Source organism: Chiloscyllium punctatum, chromosome 25, assembly GCF_047496795.1.
Source record: "Chiloscyllium punctatum isolate Juve2018m chromosome 25, sChiPun1.3, whole genome shotgun sequence".
NCBI classification, from domain to species: domain Eukaryota; kingdom Metazoa; phylum Chordata; class Chondrichthyes; order Orectolobiformes; family Hemiscylliidae; genus Chiloscyllium; species Chiloscyllium punctatum.
Window position 1 is genome coordinate 23,251,134 of NC_092763.1, and position 13,000 is coordinate 23,264,133.

Below are 13,000 nucleotides of genomic sequence, written 5' to 3' on the forward strand. Positions count from 1 at the left end.
ATGATTTGGATGCGAGCATAAGAGGTACAGTTAGTAAGTGTGCAGACGACACTAAAATTGGAGATGTAGTGGACAGCGAAGAAGATTACCTCAGATTACAACAGGATCTTGATCAGATGGGCCAATGGGCTGAGAAATGGCAGATGGAGTTTAATTCAGATAAATGCGAGGTGCTGCATTTTGGGAAAGCAAGTCTAAGCAGGACTTATACACTTAATGGTAAGGTCCTAGGGAGTGTTGCTGAGCAAAGAGACCTTGGAGTGCAGATTCACAGCTCCTTAAAAGTGGAGTCGCAGGTAGATAGAATAGTGAAGAAGGTGTTGATATGCTTTCTTTTATTGGTCAGAGTATTGAGTACAGGTGTTGGGAGGTCATGTTGTGGCTGTACAGGACATTGGTTAGGCCACTGTTGGAATATTGTGTGCAATACTGGTCTCCTTCCTATCGGAAAGATGTCGTGAAACTTGAAAGGGTTCAGAAAGGATTTACAAGGATGTTGCCAGGGTTGGAGGATTTGAGCTATAGGGAGAGTCTGAACAGACTGAGGCTGTTTTCCCCGGAGCGTCAGAGGCTGAAGGGTGACCTTATAGAGGTTTACAAAATTATGAGGGGCATGGATAGGATTAATAGACAAAGTCTTTTTCCAGGCATGGGGATATCCGGAACTAGAGGGCATAGGGTTGAGGGTGAGAGGGGAAAGATATAAAAGGGACCTTAGGGGCAACGTTTCCGTGCAGAGGGTGGTACGTGTATGGAATGAGCTGCCAGACGAAGTGGTGCAGGCTAGTACAATTGCAACATTTAAAAGACATTTGGATGGGTATATGAATAGGAAGGGTTTGGAGGGATATGGGCCGGGTGCTGGCAGGTGGGACTAGATTGGGTTGGGATATTCTGGTCAGCATGAACGGGTTGGACCGAAGGGTCTGTTTCCATGCTGTACATCTCTATGACTGACTTGAAGGGACCCTTGTCACATTTGTGTTCACTTTCATTAATATAGTTACTCTTGTATTGCTTGGGAGTTGATTAGCTCAATTGGCTGGGTGGGCAAGTTTATGATGCAGAGTGATCCCAACTACATGGGTTCCCTTCCCAACACCAGCTGACTCTTCTCAATCCCTCTCCTCAGCTGAGCTGTGGTGGTGACACTTAGGTTAGGACCATCATGAGTAATCTCTCTCAACTGAGAGAGCAGCCCATAGTCCAATAGGACTGTGGCAACTTTACCTTTTCGTACTGCTCATTCATCTGCATTTGTCAAACATTGCTTGTAGCAGCAGAATATAACCACAGTCGTGAGTAAGAATATCATCTTGAGTCACTGGGGCTTAATAATTGACTGTGACATCCCCAAATTACATCAAAATTGGCAACTCAGCTAGAGAATAGATGTAATGAATCTCACAGTTCCCATTAATTCCTTAATTCTCATGCTCTCTTCTTGAAGTGATATGTTTCCTTCAACTTCATATTACCATATAATCATGGGGGAGCCATGAATTATGCTTGGCACATAGGATTAAGAACAAACCCAAGGCATTTTATACATATTTAGAAGCAAAAGGATAACAAGGGAAAGGGCAGGTCCACTCAAGGACAAAGGAAGCAAGTTCTGCATGGAGCTGCAGCAAGTGTGTGTGGTCTTTAATGAGTATTCGGCATTGCAAATCACCAAGAAGGATATGGATGATGGCAAAATTAGGGAAAGTATGTTGATATTCTAGGAAAAGATGATACAAAGAAGGAAGAAGTGTTAAGTGTCTTGAAAAACATCAAGGTAGGTAAGTCGCCAAGGTCTGATGGGATCTATCCCAGGATCCTGAAGGAGACGTGGGAGGAGATCTCTGGGGCCTTGACAGAGATCTTTGCATCCTCCTTAGCCCCAGGTGAAGTCCCAAAAGACTGGAGCAATAATATTGTTATATTGTTTAAAAGAGTCATCATCTAGGAAATTATAGGCTGGTGAGCCTGACATCAGAAGGAGGGAAATTATTGGAGGAGATTCTTACAGGCATGATTTACGGCCATATTCGGCATAGTCAGCAGTACTTCATGGAGGAGAAGTCTTGACTCACAAATTTGAATTTCTTGAGGAAGTGACGAAGATGATTGATGAGGATAAGGCAATGGATGTCGGTTATGTGGACTTTGATAAAGCATTGGACATGGTCTCTTTCGGTTGGTGTGATGATGCTGTGGCTTTAAGAGTTGTGCTCTATCCCGGTTTCTTTTCGAGAGAGATTAGGGGACAGGCAATGAGCAGTCTATGCAAAGATAAACAACTTGTCAAGTTTTGGCTTTTTATTTTAAGTTGGAATAGAAGCAGTCTGAGTGGGTGTGGTCAAACTCTCACCTACAGAACCAGGGATTTTAGTTAGCTTTCGGTAATTGTTGTTGCTGGGGTCTCTACAGGGTTGGAAGGCAGTGAATCTCTCCTAGCTCCTACACCCTGTCTCTCTGGGGAGCTGCTGCAAGTATCTCTTTCTTACTGATAGAATTGCATGTGACACAATCTGGTTTCTGAATTTACCATTCAGCCAAGCGTGTGTTCATGGGATATTGCTATATTGAAACAGTTATTTAGAAATAGTAACTGTATCTATTATTCTGTTAAGTTTTCCAACAGAGTTCAGTTACTCCAAGTTCCTCTTTCTGTCATTGTATTTTTCTATCGTGTTCAAAATAACTGTGTTTTGCTTAATGTTGTGTAGTGTGGCCAGTTGACTTGCATCTGGAACACAACATAGGACATTGAACAGTACAGCACTGTACAGGCCCTTCAGCCCACGATGTTGTGCCAAGCATTTATCTTAATCTAAGATCAACCTAACCTACACATCCCTCAGTTTACTGCTATCCATGTGCTTGTCCAGCAATTGCTTAAATGTCCCTAATGACTCTGACTCTACTACTACTGCTGGCAGTGCATTCCACACACCCACCACTCTCTGTGTAAACAATCTAGCTCTGTCATCTTGCTATTCCTTCCTCCAATCACTTTAACATTATGACCTCTCATGACAGCCATTTCTGTCTGGGGAAAGGTCTCTGTCTATCTAGTCTATCTGTGCCTCTCATTCCCTTGTACACCACTATCAAATCACCTCTCTTCCTTCTTCTCTCCAGTGTGAAAAGCTCACTCAACCTTTCTTTGTAAGGCAAGCCCTCCAATCCAGGCAGCATCCTGATAAATCTCCTTGGCACTGTCTCTAAAGTATCTAAATCTTTCCTATAATGAGGTGACCAGAACTGGACATAATATTCCAAGTGTGGTCAAAACAGGGTTTGATAGAGCTGTAGCAAAACCTCCCAGCTGTTAAACTCAATTCCCCTGAAAGCCAGAACCCCTTCTTAACAACCCTATCAAATTGGGTGGTCATTTTAAGGGATCTATGTACATGGAACCCAAGTCTCGATGTTCTTCCTGATTGCCAAGAATCCTGTCTTTAACCCTGTATTCACCATTCAAATTTGATCTTCCAAAATGAATCACTTCACATTTATCCAGGTTTAACACCACCTGCCACTTCTCAGCCCAGCTCTGCATCCTGTCAATGTCTTGTTGTAGCCTGCAACAGCCCTCGACACAATCTACAACACCACCGACCTTTGTGTCACCGGCAAACCCACCCTTCCACTTCTTCATCCAATTCATTTATAAAAACTACAAAGAGCAGAGGCCCAAGAACAGATTGCTGTGAGACACCACTGGTCACTGACCTCTAGGCATGATACTTTTGATCCACTAGCAGTCGCTGTCTTCTTTTGACCAGCCAATTGCATATCCAGACAGCCAAATTTCCCTGTATTCCATCTCTCCTAACCTTCTGAATGAGCCTACCATGGGGAACCTTATCAAATACCTTACTGAAATCCATATACACCACATCCACTGCTTGACCTTTGTCAACTTGTCTTGTCACATCCTCAAAGAACTCAATAAGGCTTGGGAGGCATGACCTACCTCTCACAAAGCCATGCTGACTATTTTTAACCAAGCTATGTTTTTTCAAATAGTCATAAATCTTATCTCTCAGAATTCTTTCCAGCACCTTGCTTACCACAGATGTAAAACTGACTCGTCTGTAATTCACACGATTTTCCTATTCCCTTTCTTGAACAGAGGAACAATCATCCAGTACTACTCCCGTGGAGAGTGAGGATGCAAAGATCATTGCCAAGGTCATTCCTCCCTTCCCGGAGTAACCTTGGATATATCTGGTCCGGCCCTGGGGGACTTATCTATCTTGATGCTTCCCAGAAAGTCCAGCACATCCACTTTCTTAATATTGATTGGTTCAAACCTATTAACCTGGTCCACGGTGTTCTCACTATCAACAAGGTCCCTCTCTCCAGTGAATACTGAAGCAAAAAACTCATTGATGGGCTCCCTTACCTCTTCAGACTCCAGGCACAAGTTCCCTCCACTATCCCTGATTGGTTCTACCCTCTCTCTGATCATTCTCTTATTCCTCACGTACATGTAGAAGGTTTTTGGGTTTTCCTTAATCCTTCCCGCCTCCTGCTAGCTCTCCTCAGTCCATTTTTGAGTTATTTCTTAGCTACCCGGTAATCCTCTGAAACTGTGCCAGACTGTTGCTTTCTCAACTTAAAGTAAGCTTCCTTCTTCCTCTTGATGAGAAGCTCCTCTGCTCTTGTCACCCAAGGCTCCTTCACCTTACCATTCCTTGCCTGTCTCTGTGGGAAAAAGTTATCCAACACTCACAACAAGTCCCCCTTAAACAACCTCCGCACTTCTGTTGTACCTTTCCCGTAGAACAACTGTTCCTAATTTATACCCCACAGCTCCTGTCTAATAGCAGTATCATTTCCCCTCCCCCAATTAAATACCTTCCCATACTGTCTGTTCCTATCCCTCTCCATGGCTGTGGTAAAGGTGAGGCAGTTGTGGTCACTGTCACTGAAACGTTCTCCCACTGAGAAATCTGACACCTGACCTGGCTCATTGCCGAGCACCAAATCCAACATGGCTTCCTGCCTAGTCGGCTTATCTACATATTGAGTCAGGAATCCCTCCTGGACACATCTGACAAAATCGGCTCCATCCAGACCATCTGTACAAGGGAGGTTCCAATCAATATTGGGGATGTTGAAGTCACCCATAGCAACAACTCTGTTACATTCGCGCCTTTCTAAGATCTGCTGTCCAAACTGTTCTTCCATTTCTCTGCTGCTAATAGGGGCTCTATAGAAAACACCCACTAAAGTGACTGCTCCTTTCCTGTTACTGACTTCCACCCATACTGACTCAGTAGGCAAACCCTCCTCAGCAACCTCCTTTTCTGTAGCTGTGATCCACTCTCTAATTAACAATGCTACTCCCCCTCCTCTTTTACACCCCTCCCTGTTCTTTTTTAAAAGATCTAAATCCTAGAATATCCTTTAAAAATTCCTGTAAAATTCCTGTGAAATCCATGTCTCCACTTTGGCCACAACATCATAATTCCAAGTACTGATCCATGCTCTAGGTTCTTCGCTCTTATTCCTAACACTCCTTGCATTGAAACCGACACACTTTAATCTATCCCTTTGCCCTATCAACCGTGTATCCTTCCTGACAGACTCTCTGCATTCTCTTTCTGCCCTTTCAAAAAACTACCCTCTCCTGCAGCTCTGTAACTCTGGTTCCCATCCCCTTGCCAAACGGGTTTAAATTCTCCTGAAGTGCTCTAGCAAATCTCCCACCCAAGACATTGGTGCCGCTCTTGTTTAAGTGCAACCCGTCCTTCATGTACAAGTCCCACTTTCCCCAGAAGGTACCCCAATGATCTATATATCTGAAGCCCTCCTTCCTGCACCAGCCCTGTAGCCATGTGTTTAGCTACACTTGCTCCGTTCCTCACCTCACCAGCATGTGGCACCAGAAGTAATCCTGAGGTTACTAGTCTGCTCGTCCTGCTTTTTAACTTCCAACCCAACTCCCTGAAATCATTTTTTAGATCCTTATCCCTTTTCCTGGCTATGTCATTGGTGCCAATGTGCACCATGACTTCTTACCCTCCCTCTTCAGAATCTTGTAGACTTGATTAGAGACATCCTGGACCCTGGCATCTGGGAAGCAGCATACCTTCTGGGCATCCCATTCACAACTACAGAATCTCCAGTCCGTTCCTCTAACTGGTCAGGGTGGAAGATGTTCATGAAGTTGATGAACTGTTCAACCTCCTCGTGGGAGCACGAGATGGCGCTGATACAGTCATCGATGTAGCGGAGGAAAAGGTAGGGAATTATCTCAGTGTAACTGGGGAAGATAGACTGTTCCACATATTGAATGAAGAGACAGGCATTACTGGGGCCATGGCTACCCCTTTTGCCTGAAGGAAGTGGGAGGATTCGAAGAATAAGTTGTTGAGGGTGAGGACCAGGCCACCAATGGAATGAGTGTATTGGTGGAAGAGTACTCATTGGGTCAGCAGGAGAGGAAGAAACAGATGGTTTGGAGGTCTTCATCATGGTGGTTGGATGTATAGAGGGACTGGATGTCCATGGTGAAGATGAGGTGTTGGGGGCCAGGGAAATGAAAGTCGTGGAGGAGATGGAGGGCATGGGGCGGAAGTTAAAAGAGGTGGCCGAGTGGCATTGCTAATCAGAGCTAGTGTCTCAGCTGCAGAAAGGGTGGTTGTTGAGGAGGGTTTGTCTGTTGAGTCAATATGGGTGGAAGTCAGAAACAGGAAAGGAGCAGTCACTTTAATGGGAGTTTCTGTAGAGCCCCCCAAAAGCAACAGAGACACAGAGGAGCAAATTGGGAGTCAGATTTTGGAAAGGTGCAGAAGCTAACAGGTTTGTTGTCATGGGTGACTTCGATTTCCTGAATATTGATTGGAATCTCCTTCATGCAAATAATTTGGATGAAGCAGATTTTGTCGGGTATGTCCAAGGAGGATTCCTGACTCAAGATGTAGATTCTGGATTAGTGGTGCTGGAAGAGCATAGCAGTTCAGGCAGCATCCAAGGAGCTTCAAAATCGATGTTTCGGGCAAAAGCCCTTCATCAGGAATAAAGGCAGTGAGCCTGAAGCGTGGAGCGATAAGCTAGAGGAGGGTGGGGGTGGGGAGAAAGTAGCATAGAGTACAATGGGTGAGTGGGGGAGGGGATGAAGGTGATAGGTCAGGGAGGAGAGGGTGGAGTGGATAGGTGAAAAAGGAGATAAGCAGGTAGGATAAGTCCGGACAAGTCATGGGGGACAGTTACTGAGCTGGAAGTTTAGAACTAGGGTGAGGTGGGGGAAGGGGAAATGAGGAAACTGTTGAAGTCCACATTGATGCCCTGGGGTTGAAGTGTTCTGAGGCGGAAGATGAGGCGTTCTTCCTCCAGGCGTCTGGTGGTGAGGGAGCAGCGGTAAAGGAGGCCCAGGACCTCCATGTCCTCGGCAGAGTGGGAGGGGGAGTTGAAATGTTGGGCCATGGGGCGGTGTGGTTGATTGGTGCGGGTGTCCCGGAGATGTTCCCTAAAGTGCTCTGCTATGAGGCGCCCAGTCTCCCCAATGTAGAGGAGACTGCATCAGGAGCAACAGATACAATAAATGATATTAGTGGATGTGCAAGTAAAACTTTGATGGATGTGGAAGGCTCCTTTAGGGCCTTGGATAGAGGTGAGGGAGGAGGTGTGGGCACAGGTTTTACAGTTCCTGCGGTGGCAGGGGAAAATGCCAGGATGGGAGGGTGGGTTGTAGGGGGGCGTGGAGCTGACCAGGTAGTCACGGAGGGAACGGTCTTTGCGGAAGGCGGAAAGCGGTGGGGAGGGAAATATATCCCTGATGGTGGGGTCTGTTTGGAGGTGCCGGAAATGTCGGCAGATGATTTGGTTTATGCGAAGGTTGGTAGGGTGGAAGGTGAGCACCAGGGGCGTTCTGTCCTTGTTACGGTTGGAGGGGTGGGGTCTGAGGGCAGAGGTGCAGGATGTAGACAAGATGCATTGGAGGGCATCTTTAACCACGTGGGAAGGGAAATTGCGGTCTCTAAAGAAGGAGGCCATCTGGTGTGTTCTGTGGTGATAGGCTGACTGGAGGGGAGGCCATATTGGATTTGGTATCTAGCAACGAACCAGGTCAGGTGTCAGATCTCTCAGTGGGAGAGCATTTCGGTGATAGTGATCATAACTGTCTGACCTTTACTATAGCCATCGAGAGGGATAGGAGCAGATGGTATGGGAATGTATTTAATTGGGTGAGAGGGAATTACAACGCTATTAGGCAGGAACTGTGGAGCATAAATTGGGAGCAGATATTCTCAGGGAAATGCACGACAGAAATGGAAGTTGTTTAGGAATCACTTGCTGTGAGTGCTGGAGAGGTTTGTCTCAATTAGGCAAGAAAGGGATGGTAGGGTGAATGAACCTTGGGTGACAAGAGATATGGAACATCTAGTCAAGGGGAAGAAGGAAGTTTCCTTAAGGTTGAGGAAACAAGGATCAGACAGGGCTCTAGAGGGTTTCAAGGTAGCCAGGAAGGAATTGAAGAATAGACTTAGGAGAGCTAAAAGGGGGTAAGAAAAAATCTTGGTGGGTAGGATTAGGGAAAACCCCAAGGTGGTCTTCACTTATGTAAGGAACAAGAGGATTGCCAAAGTGAGGATCAGGCCGATTAGGGAGAGTGGAGGGAACACAGAGTGGTGGGTGTGTGGAATGCACTGCCAGCAGTGGTAGTCAGATACATTAGGGACATTTAAGCAATTCTTGGATAGGCACATGGATGATAGTACAATGAAGGGTATGGAGGTTTGTTTGATCTTACAGTAGGATAGAAGGCCAGCACAACATCGATGGCCAAAGGGCCTGGACTGTGCTGTACTGTTCTGTGTTCTGTGATATATATTGTTCCCAATACTTGCCAATCACATGCTCCAGTACTTCTATATCCTTACTATAAAATAACAGGAACAGCATATTGCAGTATAAGCATGGCCAAACAAAATATTGCTACATGTTTTGCATAATATATCTACTTCTCAATTCTATACTTCTACAATTAATTCCATGGGTTCAGTTTGGTTTTGTGGCTCAACATTTAGTCATTTGGGATGTCGGTCCATTTGTTTCTCACCTTCCACTTGAATCATAAAAATGATGAACGTTCTGCCCCACATTTATCTGTGTTGAACATCATTCCTGAAATAATTCTAAAGGCCTGGCTTTGCACTTGGGAGTCAGGTCACAGGTTTCAGGTGATTGCCTAACTTTCCACATTCACCTTACAAGAAACTCCCTGGATGACTGGCTCTTCTCTTCAAGGGTGGGTATGGGTTTCTCAAAATGCTCAAAGTGGCTCTATGGAACATTAATCCCAGTTTTAAAATCCATCTCACCTCAAACAGCCACAAAATCTTTTCCATTCTTCAAGCTCCATGCATTCTAATCCAGTCCAACCCATACCCCATCCACATCCATGGCCTCTCATTACCCCAATGCCCCTTATTACCACATGTCAATCTAATGCAAACACATGCCCCTGCCAACCACCTTCCATGCCAATTTACCCAGTATTCAAGAGCAGTTATTAGGGGCTATGTTAAAGTGTAATGGAAAAGCGTATAAACAGAGTCTAATACATCTTTCAGCTTGTAAAACAAAATCACCATTCATGAAAATTCATTGAAAGCATTTAAATCCCTACAATAATCCACTATTTTAAAAAAGGTTGTAATTCATTCCTAATCTTGTAATAACCTACTTGGACTATCAATCAAACAATGAACCTATTATGATAAAAATTGTTTTTGCAAAGCAACAAAACATTAGTAAGGGTGTAATGATAAACCTGAGAGCTATATTTGCTTTTAGCTTTTTCTATCTACTGGAATTGATTTATTTTTTATCATCCACTAGTAAAGACAGGCTGCTGTTAAAAAGAAATCAAGGGCTGAGTATTTAAGTAACTCAGCAAACTGGAGTGTTATAAATCTTATCTGATGTTCAAGAACATTTATGGCTCCTGTAGTTTTCAGACCTGATCCATTGTGGGTTAAGGGCTGTGTTGCAGTTTTGAGCTTGGGTAACTTTGCTGTGTTTGGGTTTCCCAGACGTGGGAATCACATTGCACTGCTATTCCCCACCCAGCATAAATGGGATCTGTTGAAAGTAGGGGTCGGATTTCTGGATCTAGACCTTATGGACCATTTTTGTTATTAGAGGTGTGTTGGGGGTCACCTATATTTAGAATGGGCATTCATTTCAGCGGGGATGTCCAAATTCCTAGGCTGGCCATAAAATCTGGGCTCTATCTTGATTGATCTCACAATCTAGCTATTGCATAGTATCAGCTCACTCAAAGAATTCACTCAATGAACAATTGCTCTCTGCCACATATTGACCAATAGGAGCCATGCTGGGTATGGTGGGAATCACCTCCCCACCATTTTCATCTCAATCCACTTCCATTATGTTGGAAATGCCTGCATGATAGAGTCTGATTTTGCAGCCCAAAGCATTAAAGTACAAAAACAGAAATTGCTGGAAGAACACAGCATCTGTGGTGAGAAAGCAAAGTTAAGCTTTTGAGCCCAGTGACCATTCATCAGGACAGAAGGTTTCTGAGTTCTGAAGACTGGTTCCTGGACTGAAAGTGTTCATTGTTTTCTCTCCAAGCATGCTGCCAGATCTGCTGAGTTCTTCCAGTGATTTATGTGTTTGTTTCAGATCTTCAGCATCTGCAGTTCTTTGTTTTGTTGCAGTAAAGTACAACTTCCCCAAATCTATAAAATTATTTATTTCTGATATAACAGCAATCAAATAACTTTGATTTGCCTACCAACTGAATGCATGCAAAAGAGTTTAAGTTCAGGATGACATGGTGGCTCACAGCAGTAGGTTCAATTCCAGCCTCGGGTGACTGTCTGTGTGGAGTTTGCACATTCTCCCCGTGTCTGTGTGGGTTTGCTCTGGTTTCTTCCCACAATCCAAAGATGTGCTGGTTAGGGTAAATTGGCTGTGCTAAATTGCCTATTCTGTTCAGGGATATGTAGGTTAAGTGCATTAGTCAATGGGATAATTATACAGTATTGGGATTGATTTTGGGGGGTTGGGTTACTCTTTGGTGGGTTGATGTGGACTTGTTGGGCCGAAGGGCCTGTTTTCACAGTGTAGGGATTCTATGAAAACCTTCTTTAATCTAATCTAGCTCTTGTTTCCCATTTCATTTTAAGGTGTTGGTATAACCATGGTCCTTTTTGGTGCAATCTGTGAGGTTTACTACTCCTGCATCCTCACCTACACTCTGTACTACCTGGTCGTTTCCTTCCAATCACCCCTGCCATGGGCAGACTGCTTCAGTTGGTGGGGAGCAGATGAAACATACAGCAGGACCCCCAAAGGTACACTGGAGAAAGTGTACACACCGACTGTTCATTGTTCATTCTGTCAGTCTGAGTGAGGGAGAGAGATGGACAATAGTTTCAGTGACCATCCTCATTGTGACCATACAGCAGAAAGACTAGGATTGATGTTGGCATTGTGCATCATATCTCTGAGTCATTGGGACTGATGGATAATCATTCCTAAATTGTTAGTTTGTGCTGTGGAATGTAAAGAAACTGCTTGCTATTACACATATAAAAATAAGCTGAGACTCAATCTTCTTGCCCTCTGTTTCTCACCTACACTCTTTTTCTGATCCTGCTAATTTTGTTTTGATTTTACAATCATGTCTTTCTTTTTCTCTCTCTTAAATAGTCTCTCCAGACTCTGTATCTGTCCTGCCTTTTTCTCTTGCTTCCATCTCTCTTACATCTGTGCAGAATTTCTTTTTTTGTGTGTTTCCTTTTTCTGTGATGTCAGTTTTCATTGACATGGTTCCCGTCTTTTGTATATTTGTACGCTGCAGCGTATAATCTCTCTGTGGAAGGGTTGGTGAGATGAGTCATCATTCAATCACTGCCAAAACATGACGTCAGTTTCAGGAGTGTGATTAACCCTATGCCCCAATGCAGTTACCCCCCTGCAATGTTTACCTTGCCTTACTAATTTAAATACTAACAGTGAGAGGCTTTACCTGGAACTCTGAGCTGTGCGGGTTCACTTGCTTCGACTTGATACCTCTTAAAGTATAGAACAATGAGCAGCAGGACTCTGTTCCATCTCAATCTCTTTCACACAAGCTTTGCAGTGTGTCATTTAATGTACGTTTCCAGATCTGCTTTCTTTCCCATCTGTTGGAATCCACTCTCCTGCAACTCTGAAAGGATGTGCATGTAAGGAGGTGAAATACATGCCCTGCCTGCCTCAGTCGATGTTCTGTTCCAATATATCAAAGGCAGTGCCTCTGACTAATCTCTGCAGCAATTCTTCTTAAGTAATGTTGCCTCTGCAAGGAATATCCAGTGATAGCACTGATGAAAGATATCCAACTGACTTTGCATCTGTGTAGCTTGCAGTTGACGCTATGGTGGATATGTAGAGTCACAGTTTACTGACCACATTGACAGTACTGGATGGTCACACGACATAGAAATCCTTGTGTAGATGTCAATCCCTACATCGCCGATACTTGGAAATGTTATGTTCTTAGTAGGGAAGTGGCCAACATTGTGGGTGCTCCAATGGTGTTAGTGGGATGGATGGGGATTTCCTGCCATCTTATTCTCAATGTTCATCTTCTTGAAGTTGATAGAACATAGAACATAGAACAGGCTCTTCAGCTCGTGGTGTTGTGCCAAACAATATTGGCTATCCTCTTTAACTTTTCAAATATTGCCTAGAAATACTATAGTTCGATCACTTTAGATGAGTCAGTTTTTGTCCAATGTGTACAGGAGGGTTTCCTGACACAGTATGTAGACAGGCCAACAAGGGTGAGGCCATATTGGATTTGGAGATAGGTGAGCACTTTGGTGATAGTGAGCACAATTCGGTAGTGTTTACTTTAGCGATGGAAAGGGATGGGTATATAATGGAGGGCTGAAAATGTGTTGCTGGAAAAGCGCAGCAGGTCAGGCATAATCCTGAAGAAGGGCTTATGCCCGAAACGTCGATTCTCCTGTTCCTT

The 13,000-nt window shown here is 44.3% G+C and overlaps 1 pseudogene; it reads left to right on the top strand.

Annotated features, from left to right (window-relative positions):
• Positions 1–2,108: 2,108 nt before the first annotated feature.
• LOC140495625 (sodium- and chloride-dependent neutral and basic amino acid transporter B(0+)-like) overlaps positions 2,109–13,000 on the top strand; it is a 76,319-nt pseudogene continuing 65,427 nt past the window's right edge.